We start from the raw sequence: 12,845 nt of genomic DNA on the forward strand, positions 1-12,845 counted from the left end.
ACAGTATTTTGTATACTTGAGAAACACCTGTGAACAAGAGTACGGGTGCTGCTTAAGCCTTTGTATATAAATAGTTTTTGTACTCTCTTTTGCACTTTGTGTAAATAAATGACCTCACGGCTGGGTCTATGGTTTTTGTTCTGTCTTCTTCCCTGCATTCGCTTTGGCGCCTCCTGGGTGCCAGCAGAGCTGGGTCCAGGTGGAAGGAAGAAAAGGGGATTTTCTAGCAGCTGGCCAACTAATTTGGTGGGGGGAGGAGTCTGAGTTGCCTGATCAACTGCAGAAGCAGCCAGCGCCACCCAGCCTTCCCCTCCTCACCTGGGGTGGAATCTGGAGCATGGGATGGTTCCTAGCGGTCCTTAGCAATGGGCTTGGAGGTGGCTTAGGTGACAGGGGAGGGGTGGGAAGAGAAATAGATGTTAAAGATAGTGACTGTGGTAATGAGGGCTCCGTATTAAGTACCTTAGATTTAAAAAAACAAAAACTAGAGAGATTATGTTAGACCTTTAGGAAAAACTTTCTAACTGTCAGGGTAATTAAGCACTGGAACGAATTATGTAGGGAGATGGTGGAGTTTCTATCATTGGAGGCTTTTAAGAGCAGGTTAGACAAACACCTGTCAGGGATGGTGTAGATAATACTTAGTCCTGCCTCGGTGCAGGGGACTGGACTAGATGATCTATCGAGGTCCCTTCCAGTCCTACATTTCTGTGATTCTCTCTCTGCCTCCATTTCCTCTGCCACCTCTGCAATAATGGTGATCACTTGCCTTTTGTACAGCACTGAGAAGGGCACTACATGCTAAGGATGATGGTTATTGGGGGTTGTCACGGATCCACCCGCCCAATGCTTTAGAACATTCCCCGGGGGGACCCCTTCAGGGTGCCAGACCCCCTTAGGGTCTCACTCTGTCACTAGGATTAACCCTTTGGCTTCACCACCTCCTTGGACTGAACCTCCAAGTCTCCAGCCCCCCTGCTTCACTCTGTGAGCTTCCTTCAGCGAGGCCTCCTGAGATGGGCCTCTGAGGGAGACTTGTACCCCCAAAAGGAGCCATGCACCCCTCCTTCAGCATCGGCCGTGACTCCCAGCCAGCGTGGTAAAAGCAGGAGGGTTTATTAGCTGTTGGGAACACAGTGTAGAGAGTCCTTGGTTACCATAGAGAAAAAGTTACAACAAAGTCCATTCTGATTGGCCCAGAGCCCTAGCCAAAGTGGTGTGTCCCCTCCTCGCTCCCGCTCTGGCCTCTTTGGTCAAGATCTCAGGCCAGTCCCACCAGGCCCCTTCTGGGTCCTTTGTTGTCCAGCTGCTCAAACACATCTGGCTTCCTGCGGAGAGGTGGGCCATCCATGGTCGTTCCTAGCTTGGTAGCAAATGTCCTGGGGGTTGGCTTTGCCATTGTCTTCATGGGCTTCCAACAACATGGGCCTCACACTCGAGACCGGCGTCAGCCACCCCTGCCTGAGCATAACCAGCCCTTTTCTACCTCCTAGGTGACGACGCAGCATACAGGGGAAACTGAGGCACACACAGGTGTCACACAAAAATATTACAGAAAATTCCCACTCTGTCACGGGTGAGCTGGACCTTTCAGAGGACTAGGAGTAGAGTGACAAGTGTGAAAAATCGGGAAAGGTGTGAGGGGCAATAGGAGCCTATATAAGAAAAGGCCCCAAATAGCAGGACTGTCCCTATCAAATCGGGACATCTGGTCACCCTAACTATGAGGAGCCTGTGGCTCCCTCCCATCAGCTTTTTACTGAGTGACATTCACTGGCCTTTGTTATGCAGGAGGTCAGAGTAGACAATCCGAATGGCCTTTCTATCTGGGAATCTGTTCTTTCTAAGGATACCGCCCCCCTACTGTCACTGCTTAGATCAGGACGGCGTCTTTCTGACAAATCCACTTAAACTCAGCGCTGCACATTTCCGAACGCACCTGATTCCCCTTTATCACCCCACAGCTGTTTCTCACAGCTGGACCAGATACCGGAAACCTGTGGAACAAAGGGGGTGGGGCAGGGGGGAGAAATAATCTGTGTTAGTGACTAGACTTCTCAAACAAAGGTCCGGAGAAGCGTCTCTTTGTATTAAATCTAATGGTCTGCTCAGCTGTAGGTTTTCCATTAGCTCTGCATTTTCCCCTGCAAGGTTATAAATGTCACAAAGCTCCCACCACGTCTGGTCTCCATGCGGCTGTTGGGGTCTGAATTTACCACCACGTCTGGTCTCCATGCGGCTGTTGAGGACTGGGCTCACCACTTTAGCCTAGAGGCGCCAGTGGGAAAGCATGGATTGGAAGAAAGTTTGCCAGGCTCTCTGCTGAGTGTGGCTCTTTGTCTCCTCCTAGTCAGTGGTTGGGCCACAAAAGTGCCCAACGTCCAGTCCTTTCCCTCAAGCAGTCGTGTGCATCCTTTCCGACCCGGCAGTCCCATGATTGGCCTGAGAATCAAGGGGAAGTTGCCTACCTAATAACATTCAGCATCGCCTTTAATTCCTGATGGGAGGGGACTTGACTTATTGTTAGAAGAAGCTGGAAAATTAAATTTCCATTCCATGGGATATTCCAAAAATATCAGGAGGTTTGTTGGTGATTTTTTTTGCTGCTGTTCTCAATCAGAACGAAACATTGAAATTTACAGCAAAATGAGGTTTCCAAAAATTTCGTTTTGGAAACATCTAAACAGACCTTATCGAAATGTTTCAATCAGATCAAAGTCTTTTGACTGTTATGTTGTAATGTAATATACAATGGAATCAAATGGATGGCGCTGAAATAAACTGTTGCGATCATTTGCCATCAAAAACTGAGAAAAACCGATACATTCACAGGCAACGTGTCAATTGCATGGAATGGGTGTTTTCTGAGACGTGGTTTTCATCTAAAAACTTCAGGCGACCTAACTACGTCTCTCAGGGCTGTGAAAATTGTTGCGTCCTGTGCAATGTCGTAGGTCGACCTGCCCCCTAGCTGTAGCTAGGTTGATGGAAGAACCAGCCCCTGCCTCTCGGAGAGGTGGACTACCTACAATAACAGGAAAACCCCTTCGGTCGATGTGTAGGAAGGGTCTACAGTTTGGTGCTACAGCGTCACACCTGCTGCACCACTGTAGCCGCTGTAGCGTAGACGTTCCTAGAGGGAATGCTGTTCCGTTGGGAATTCCCCCCCCCCCCCGGCTCTCTGTATCATGTGTGTTCTTGTAATGCTTAGAGGCCCCAACCAAGATCAGGACTCCATTGTGCTGGGCGTTTTAGCTACACACTTAGCAAGAGGCAGTTCTTTCCTCCAGAGGCCTGCAATCTAAATACACAAAACACCCAAAGAATAATTATTCCTTATGACAGCTGGGGAGTGGAGGCCCAGAGAGTTTAAATGACTTGGCTGAGGTCATGCAGGGAGTCTGTTCGTAAATCCAGATCACCTGAGCCCCAGTTCAAGGCCAGCCTTTCTCTCCGACTCTGCAAACCTCCAAAGTTACTTAATTATATGCTTTTCTCAAGACACTTGAAATATTTAACAGCAAGAAACACTCACAGATTTTGGTTTAAGATGGAGCCGTCCACCCAGGTCCATTTCTCCTCTGGGGATGTAACGTTAAGCCCAATCCAAACGGGATATTTCCCTTGTGTGACGTTCTGTATGAACTCCTGTGGAGAAAAGCAGGAGTGTGAATTTAGCCTGGGGGAAAAGCAATCGTTCCCAAGGACACAAGAGAACTTAACCCACAATCTCCAAAGAGGCTTTCAGTTGAACCCAAAACAAGCAAGGGAATTGTTTTTCCCTATAGAACTGGCATATAACACTTGTTAGGACACTAACGGCTAGGTCTCAAAATTTAATTGTAAACAGGGAATCGTCACTGGGCAGGTGTGTTTCCAATGGCGTCCCACAGGGACTGGTTCTTGGCCTTAAGCTATTGAACATTTTTACCAAGGACCTGGAAGAAAAAATAAAATCATCATTGATAAAGTGTACAGCAGACATAACAATTGGGGGCACGATAAATAATGAGGAGGATAGGTCAGGGATACAGAGCGAGCTGGAAGGGCACAAGCCAATATTATGTGTTTTTAATATGGCTAAATGTATATCGCTAAGAACAAAGAATGCAGGATGGGGCCTCTACCCTGGGAAGCCGTGATGCTGAAAAAGATTTAGGGGTCACGGTGGATAATCAGCTGAACATGAGTTCCTAGTGGGACACTGTGGCCAAAAGAGCCAATGTGACCCTGGATGCTTAAACGGGAATATTGAATGGAGCAGAGAGGTTATTTTACCTCTCAATTTGGCCCTGGTGTGACCACTGCTGGAATCCTGGGTCCAGTTCTAGTGCCCACAGTTCAGGAAGGATCTTGCTAAATTGCAGAGGGGGCAGAGAAAAGCCACGAGAATGATTAAAGGATTTGAAAACCTGCCTTAGAGTGATAGACTCACGGAGCTCAATCTATTTAGCTTAGCAAAGAGAAGATTAAGGGATGACGTAATCATAGTCTGTAAGTACCTACATGAGAAACAGGTATTTAATAATGGGCTTTTCAATCTAGCAGACAAAGGTAGAACATGATCCAATGGCTGGAAGTTGAAGCTAGACAGACTCACACTGGAAATAAGGTGTAAATTTTTAAGAGTGAGGGTAATTAACCATTGGAACAATTTACCAAGGGTCGTTGTAGATTCTCAGTCACTGACAATTTTTCAACCCAGATTTAAAACAAGAGGCATTTTTCACAAGCCTGAGCAACATAGCTAGGTTGACCTAAGTTTTAGGCGTAGGATGCACACTTATTTTTCACATTACCATCTCGTCCTGGTCCTGGATCACCAGGATGTGAGACCTCTTCCTTGGACAGTCATCACGGCTCCCATTCCAGTCCTTATTCCCTTTAGAGAACCAGTAGCACTTTCCTCTGTGCGACAGCCAATCCATGGGACAGAGTTTGCACTCAAAGCCTACACCTGGGGGAAAGGGACCCAGCATTAATGGGGCTAAAGACACTTCATAGTTCAACACTTTCCATGCAGCGGGTTCAGGCACTTGACTGCGAGTCGGGTGATCTAGCTTCAGTTCCCAGCTCTGCCACACACGCTACTGTGTGACCTGAGAAAAAGTCATGGCAACCTGCTGTGCCTCAGTTTCCACATCTGTCATATAAGGATAGCACTGCTTTGTTCATCTGTCTTGTAAGTTCTTTGGGGCAGGAACTGTCTCCCTGTGTGTCTGTGCAGCACCCGGCACAACGGGGCCCTGATCTCAGCTGGGGCAGGGACTGTCTCTCCCTGTGTGTCTGTGCAGCACCCGGCACAACGGGGCCCTGATCTCAGCTGGGGCAGGGACTGTTTCTCGCTGTGTGTCTGTGCAGCGCCCGGCACAACGGGGCCCTGATCTCAGCTGGGGCAGGGCCTGTCTCTCCCTGTGTGTCTGGGCAGCACCCGGCACAACGGGGCCCTGATCTCAGCTGGGGCAGGGACTGTTTCTCGCTGTGTGTCTGTGCAGCGCCCGGCACAACGGGGCCCTGATCTCAGCTGGGGCAGGGACTGTTTCTCGCTGTGTGTCTGGGCAGCACCCGGCACAACGGGGCCCTGATCTCAGCTGGGGCAGGGACTGTCTCTCCCTGTGTGTCTGGGCAGCGCCCGGCACAACGGGGCCCTGATCTCAGCTGGGGCAGGGCCTGTCTCTCCCTGTGTGTCTGGGCAGCGCCTGGCACAACGGGGCCCTGATCTCAGCTGGGGCAGGGACTGTCTCTCACTGGGTGTGTGGCATGATGGGTAGACACCTGATGTCCCTTCATGCCATGTCCCAGCACAGCCTCTGCCTTCTATCTCACTCTGTTCTAGCTCATCCCTTCCCCTCCCACTCTCCTGTGCTCCCCCCCGTCCCCCCCCCCCCGCCCACAGTGGTACTGTATATACCGAGAGCTACCCTAACTGGCCACTAGGTGTCACTGCTGCTCCCCAGTCCCATCTGAAAATGCTTGTATGGTACCCAGTGCAGAGAAGCTCTGGAGGATGGGCGGGTGGTGGCACATGTGGGCCGAGTAGCAGAAAGGGACTTTTCTAGGAGGAGCCCTGACAGATGCACTAGAGCAGCCTAAGGAGCTAGACAGGCGGACAGCTCAGGCACGGAAGAAGCTGTGGTTACCTGTTGCGCTGCTGTGTGTTTGCAGCTCGCACAGATTCTGTCTCAGATGAGCGAGGACGTCCTCTGGGCTGCTGCTGCCTTCTGCGCTGTTCAATCTTCTCTGCCCGGAATCACTGTCCGCAGGGGCGTTTGGGGGTGTTCCCGTCCAGCCTTCGTGAGAGCCACGCTGGAAAACTTCCCCACACAGCATCAGTGTGAACAGAGGTTAGAGAACTCTCGCGTATGTGTGTGTAATAAAGCACTGAATAATATGGATCCCAGTCAGTCACTTTGGAGAAAAAACTGAACTGTTATAAATCCAGAGGCAAATTCTATTCTGTTTCTATCTAAATACAAAGGTGAAACAGGTACGTATCAGTGTTTACATCCCCCTTTCCTATTACATGTAGTAATCTCTTAGCGCTTCCACATTTCTCTTGCCTGCTTTTGTCTGTTTCCAGCTGGCCCTGGTGTTCTTTTATTTTGAACGATTTTCCCTGGGCTCAATTTGCCTCTGCCTCATTCGTTTCATTCTTTGGCGTTAGCATCTTTGCTTTATGTTATCAGTAGAACCGGTCTGAAAAACCTGACGGAACAGTTTTCTGTGGGAAAATGCAGTTTCATCAAAATTGAAACATTTTGCAGGCATTTGTCTGTGTCAATAAAATTTTTGATGAGGAAAAAATCTAAAGGAATTGTTTTGACATTCTCATTTTGTTTCAAAATGTTTCAATAAGGTAAAAAATTATTTTGTTTTAACTTTATCCTTTTGTGCGAGTAACAGTAGTGGGGAAATTAGACTGGGAGTGGATGAGTCATTACACTAACTAAAAACTATTTCCCCATGCTAATTTTCATCTAATTTCCCCCCTACTGTTACTCACACCTTCTTGTCAACTGTTTGAAATAGGCCATCTTGATGATCACTACAAAAGTTTTTTTTCTCCTGCTGATAATAGCCCACCTTAATCGATTGGTCTCGTGAGAGTTGGTATGGCAACCTCCATTTTTTCATGTTCTCCGTGTATCTATATATTTTCCACTGCATGCATCCGATGAAGTGGGCTTTAGCCCACAAAAGCTTATGCTCAACTAAATTTGTTAGTCTCTAATGTGCCACAAGTACTCCTCGCTCTTTCTGCTAATTATGATACTTTAAATGTCAACATCATTAGCTATCACTGTGCAACATCACATGTGAGAAAGGAGAAGGAAGATCATATTTTGAAGAGACTCCAGCTGATAGGACCAGAAGCAGGGACTGCTGCAGTGAGGGGAGGAGAATAACTGGGGAATAGCAGGCTAGGACTGGGGAATAAGAGGTTAAGTGGCAGTTACAGTGGATTATAAATGGAATATGAGTCAACAATGTGAGGCAGTTGCAAAAAAGGCTCTATCATCCTGGGGTGTATTAACAGGAGTGTCGAATGTACAATACAGGAGGTGATTGTCCTGCTCTACTCAGCACTGGTGAGGCCTCACCTGGAAGACTGTGTCTGATTCTGGGTGCCACACTTTGGGAGACGTGGACAAATTGGAGAGAGCCCAGAGGAGAGCAACAAAAATGATCAATGATTTAGAAAGTCTGACCTAAGAGGCAAGGCTAAAAAACCTGGGCCTGCTTAACCCTGAGAAAAGAAGACTGAGCAAGGACCTGACAACAGTCTTCAAATATGTGCAGGTCTGTTATGAAGAGGAGAGTGATCAATTGTTCTCTATGTCCATTAAAGGCAGGCGAGAAGTAATGGGCTGAATCTGTAGCAAGGGCGATTCAGGTTCGATATTAGGAAGAACTTTCTAACTGTAAGAGAAGTTAAACTCTGGACCAGGCTTCCAAGAGAGGTTCTGGAGGCCTCATCACTGGCGGTGTTTAAGGACAGGTTGGACAAACGCCTGTCAGGGATGGTCTAGGTGTATTTGCTCCTGCCTCATTGCAGACGGCTGGACTTGATGACGCTTATTCTCCAGTTTGTAACTGTTTATTTGATTTTTTTTCTTCCTATGTGTAGCAATGTGCACTTGTCTTTAACAAATTTCATCATGTCAATTTCAGACCAATTCTCCAATTTGTCAAGGTTGTTTTGAATTCTGATTCTGTCCTCCAAAGTGCGTGCAACCCCTCTCAGCGTGGTGTCATCTGCAAAATTTATAAGCTCACTCTCCACTCCATTGTCCAAACTCACTAGTTACTTCTGAAAAGTGTTCTAGGGTCTGACAGAGGAGGAAAAACACTCTTAAAAATGTCAGGAAATGGGATTGTAAATAGAGCTGGTTGAAATTTTTCTTTTTTATTAAAAATTTCAAAAATTTAAAAACTATCTGTTTTCACACTAGACATATTTTGTTTTATAAAATTTGTCCTGGTGTTTGGAAACCACAGAGCTTCTTGTGTGAGACACAACAGGAGAGTGTCAAGAATTGACATGCACACTCATCGTATCAAGGAGTCGGATTAAAAACATCTTGTACCAACATATTACAACCTGTGCCAATCAAAACACAGTGGCAAACCGAAAACTGAAATAATTTTGACAAATGGAAAAAAGCCCAACAATTTTTTCACAAACAGAACAAAGCACTGAAAACTTTTCAGTGAAATTGTTTGTACAACTGACAAGTTGTCGGAACCAAAAAATTGTTTCCAGATATACAAGACTTTTTTTTTTTATGAAAAAAATTGTTCACAAACTTTTGATCAGCTTTGATTGTAAATGGTTTGACGGTCAAGAGAACCCAGTAGCAGTGACACATTTAGCTTGTTTTTCTTTTTTTTTAAATTGACAAGATTTAAAGGTGATGGTCTCTTTAAGGCCCCTAATCAGGAAACCACTGAAGCACATCCTTCATTTTAAAAGCGTCCATATGTGCTTACCTGAACTGGGGCCATTTCCTGCTCAGGGGCCATTTCTTCCTGATGTTACTAATGATGTGGTATCTGAATATAGGACAGCAGTTCTCAAACTGTAACCCATGATGAACCTGTGAGCACTTGGTGGTAGTAAAAGCTGGCCACACAGGACTAAATCTCTTTGCTTTTACCTGCTAAATTACTTTACACAATAGCAACAATTACATTATTTTCCTAATGTTACTCTTTCCAGTAAGCAGTAGCTGTCATTGGCACAGGGATTATAAATGTAAGAGATTATGTTCTGTGCACCAGGGAATCTGTAATCCCTGCTTCCTGCAGCTTCCATTGGCTGGGAATGGCGAACCGCGGCCACTGGGCGCTGCGGGCGGCCGTGCCTGCGGACAGTCAAGCTAAACAAAGTGTCTCGCGATCTCCCAGTGGATTACTCTGATGGGCCGTGTGCGGCCCCTGGGCTGCAGGTTGCGCAGCACTGGTCCATGCTGTGGTGCACAGCTACGTGTGTCAGGGAACGGTTCTGGCAGGGAGGAGGTGGTGGGGTGAGGCTCGGCAGCAGGGAATTGCCAGAGACTTTCCCCACTGCTGGAGTCTTTCCCACTTCTGAACCTTCCCCTTTGGCGGGGAAAGACTCTGGCAGTGGGTCACTACACTGTGAAATAGAAATGGAGATGGGGGAGGCACTGCTTGGGTGAGCAGAGAGCTGTGTAGGGGGCATACCTGAGACACTGAACCCTGGGGTATGTAATCTTAACTCTGTTCCCCTAAGCAGGGCCTCACCACCTACACTGCCACTTATACCCAAGTTAGGGGGGGCATGTGGTGTGTGTGCTCTGCACACCGCCGAAAAGAGTGTGCAGCGTAGATGGACCTTCACAGGCGGACTGCGCCATGGAAAACTCTGAGAATCCCCGAGCGATGAATAGAAAATAGCTAAGCTGAATTACTAAGGCATAAAAAACTTCACCACCTGCGTATTTACAAAACAGACGGGATCCAGACACTTACCCAGGACAGTCAGAATGATCACGGCTAATGTCAGAATGATGCAAACGGCCCCCAAAATCCCTAGCATGCGTTTATAGCACTGGGAACTCAAAGGAGAATCTGTAAAAAATGGAAAGTTTGGTGAGACAGCGTCAACCTTATCTTTGCCTTTTAAAATATAGTCTCACGTTATGTCATTAGACATTGTTAGCCAGATAATATCCATAATGCAATACAAACCGAACTTTCTCATGCACCCCTATGTGCGGTAATTTACAGTACAGTTGCATAACCAGTCTTGGCTTGGTTGTTTTTTTTTTAAGCCTCACTGAAATCTACCAAAGTCAAGTGAAGAAAATGCTGCAGCCATTTTTCAAGTTATGGGTGAAGATTTTCAAAAGGGACAAGTGATTCTGGGAGCTCAAATTTAGAGACCTTAAAGGGCCTTGGTTTTCAGAAAGCACTGAGCACCCGCCCTCTGAACCCTCTGCAGTTTATCAAGATCCTTCTTGAATTGTAGATATCAGACCTGGACACAGTATTCTAGCAGCTGTCACATCAGTGCCAAATATAGAGGTAAAAAACCTTCTCTATTCCTACTCAGTATTCTCCTATTTATGGATCCAAGAATCACATTCGTGCTCAGCTGCAGCCCCACACTGGGAGCTCACGTTCAACTGGTCAGGAATTTGCCAACAAAACTGATTTTCTTGGAAAAAGCCGATTCATCAAAACTTCTCATGGCAGCGTATCCATTCCAGCAAAGCTCACTCAGGTTCAGGGGTGGTTATGGCATTTCCCCTGGGATGTGAGGGAGCCAGGCTCACGTCCCTGCTATATCAAAGGATCTTATTTTTGTTCTGCTGCAGAATTAGCACAAAGGTCGAGACCGCTACATTTTTCACAAAAGGGAATTCCTGTTGACCGGCCAGCCCTAAAAAGAAGCAGCTTTGAAAATCAGAGCCTGTGGGAATTGAATGCCCAAATCCCATTGATTTTTATTCCGTTTGGGTGTCCAAATCTCTTAGGCAGCACTGAAAATCTCAACCTTCAAGTGCAAATATCCCTTTCTGAACAGGAACAGGGAATGGCTGGTCACAGGGTGAAAGCAAAGCCTGTCTGACACACATCAGAATAATGGCGCTCTGCACTTATGCTCTGCACTCATTCTCTCCCTGCCACATGCTCATGAAGCACAACTTTCTAACGTCCGTACCTTGGATCCTCCCTGGTGACAGGCGGGGGGTGGTTTTTTCCTGGCGTCGGAGGTTTAATACCGTGTAACCTTCTTCATCCTCCATCTTCCAGGCTTGCCCAGAAACCGACAAGAAGAGAAGAAACAAATGACCCTCCACAGACTCACCCTGTCCGACTGAGGGCTCAAGGCTGCAGAGGAAGCGCTGGCCCCACCTCGAGCTGTCAAACCACAGGATCTGCTCAGATGCAAGAGGCCGACCAACCTGCTCGCAAGCTGCAGGGCCTGGCACTGTGAAAGGGCAAGAGGATGGGAGCGTGGGTCAGAACATAACGCTAAGTGGGGGAGCACGTAAAGGGAGCAATCACAGGGCAAAGCTGGACCCGATGCCCTGAAATAAGTCACAGGGAAGTTGCAGGCTGCAGGCCGGACCGAGAGCAGCCAAGGCACTGGGGGGCTATTCTTGAGTCCGTCCCCACGCTCTGCTGCGCCTGTCAGCGATAAGAAACATCTCTAAACATGCAATAAACAACGCCACAGGCCCAGTCCCCTGGTGGTGTAAATTGGTATCGCTCTTCTGAAGTCAACGGAGCTTCACTGATTGACACCAGCTGGGGGACCTGGTCCCATTGACCCCAATGGAGCTACGGCCAAGTCACACCAGCTCGGGTATCCGGCCCCCAAAAATGTTGGTTTGAAAACACAGAGATGAACGTGACCGTGTTAGACCCAGATCTTGCAAACACGGAAGCATTTGCTTAGCACGGGTGAGTTGTTTGCCGTGACTGCTTGGACTGGGAGCTCTTTGGGGCTGTCTTCTACTGATGTTTCTTTGGACAGCACCCAGCACAATGGAGCCAGATTATGACTGGGCCTCGGGCCTGGCATTATGGGCCTGGTATAACTGTGCTGCCATAATGCAAATAAAAATAATAGCCAAACGGGAGTCAGTAGGGCTAGTTCTGTGCGTAACGTTAGCCACGTGCATAAACGTTTGCAGGACTGGGGCTTCTTAAGGAACGTTGCACTTGCTGCAGTTGCACAGTGGATTTGAAAAGATCGGTATGATTCACAGACACTATGTATCGCACCAAAGTTTGTTTTGGGGTTTGGATGGGGAAGCCTTTGGTAAATGACTCATCTATCTTTCGTGTGCTGTATTAGTCACCTCACCGCTGGCTACGCGCATTGAGTGAGATTTTCAAAGTTGCCTAGAATGTGTTTAAAACCCCTGATGGGGTTGAATATTGCAACTACAATGTTCAGCTAATGCTTCCATGCAGGGCTGTATGTGGGGCGAGCCAGGCGGCCGCCCAGGGCCCAAAGACAGAAGGATGGAAAATTGGGGTGGAAAAATTATGGAGAAAAAATGCTCAGGGCGTAAATATGCTTGGTCCCCTGGGGTGCTAAAATGCCAAGTTACAGCTCTGCTTCCACGTTGGTCAGGACAGAGGGGCACCGGCAGAGCTGTGTGTGCAAGAGAAGCCCAGGGCCGGGGTAGCAGGAGACTGGGGGTTACAATTGAGGGGCACTGGGAGAGCTGGGCATGGAGGGAATCCCAGGGCTGGAGCGATAGGGGGTTGTGGGCTGGGGCTGGGGGGCATTGGCAGAGCTGTGGGGGGAGCTGATGGGTGGGATAGCAGGGGGTTGTGGATCAGGACTGAGGGGCACCAGCAGA

At 47.8% G+C, this 12,845-nt stretch overlaps 1 pseudogene; it reads right to left on the reverse strand.

Moving 5' to 3' along the window:
* Nucleotides 1-1,804: 1,804 nt before the first annotated feature.
* LOC123345859 lies at nt 1,805-12,356 on the reverse strand (annotated as a pseudogene).
* Nucleotides 12,357-12,845: the final 489 nt, after the last annotated feature.

The sequence above is a fragment of the Mauremys mutica genome, chromosome 12 (genome assembly GCF_020497125.1).
Source record: "Mauremys mutica isolate MM-2020 ecotype Southern chromosome 12, ASM2049712v1, whole genome shotgun sequence".
NCBI classification, from domain to species: domain Eukaryota; kingdom Metazoa; phylum Chordata; order Testudines; family Geoemydidae; genus Mauremys; species Mauremys mutica.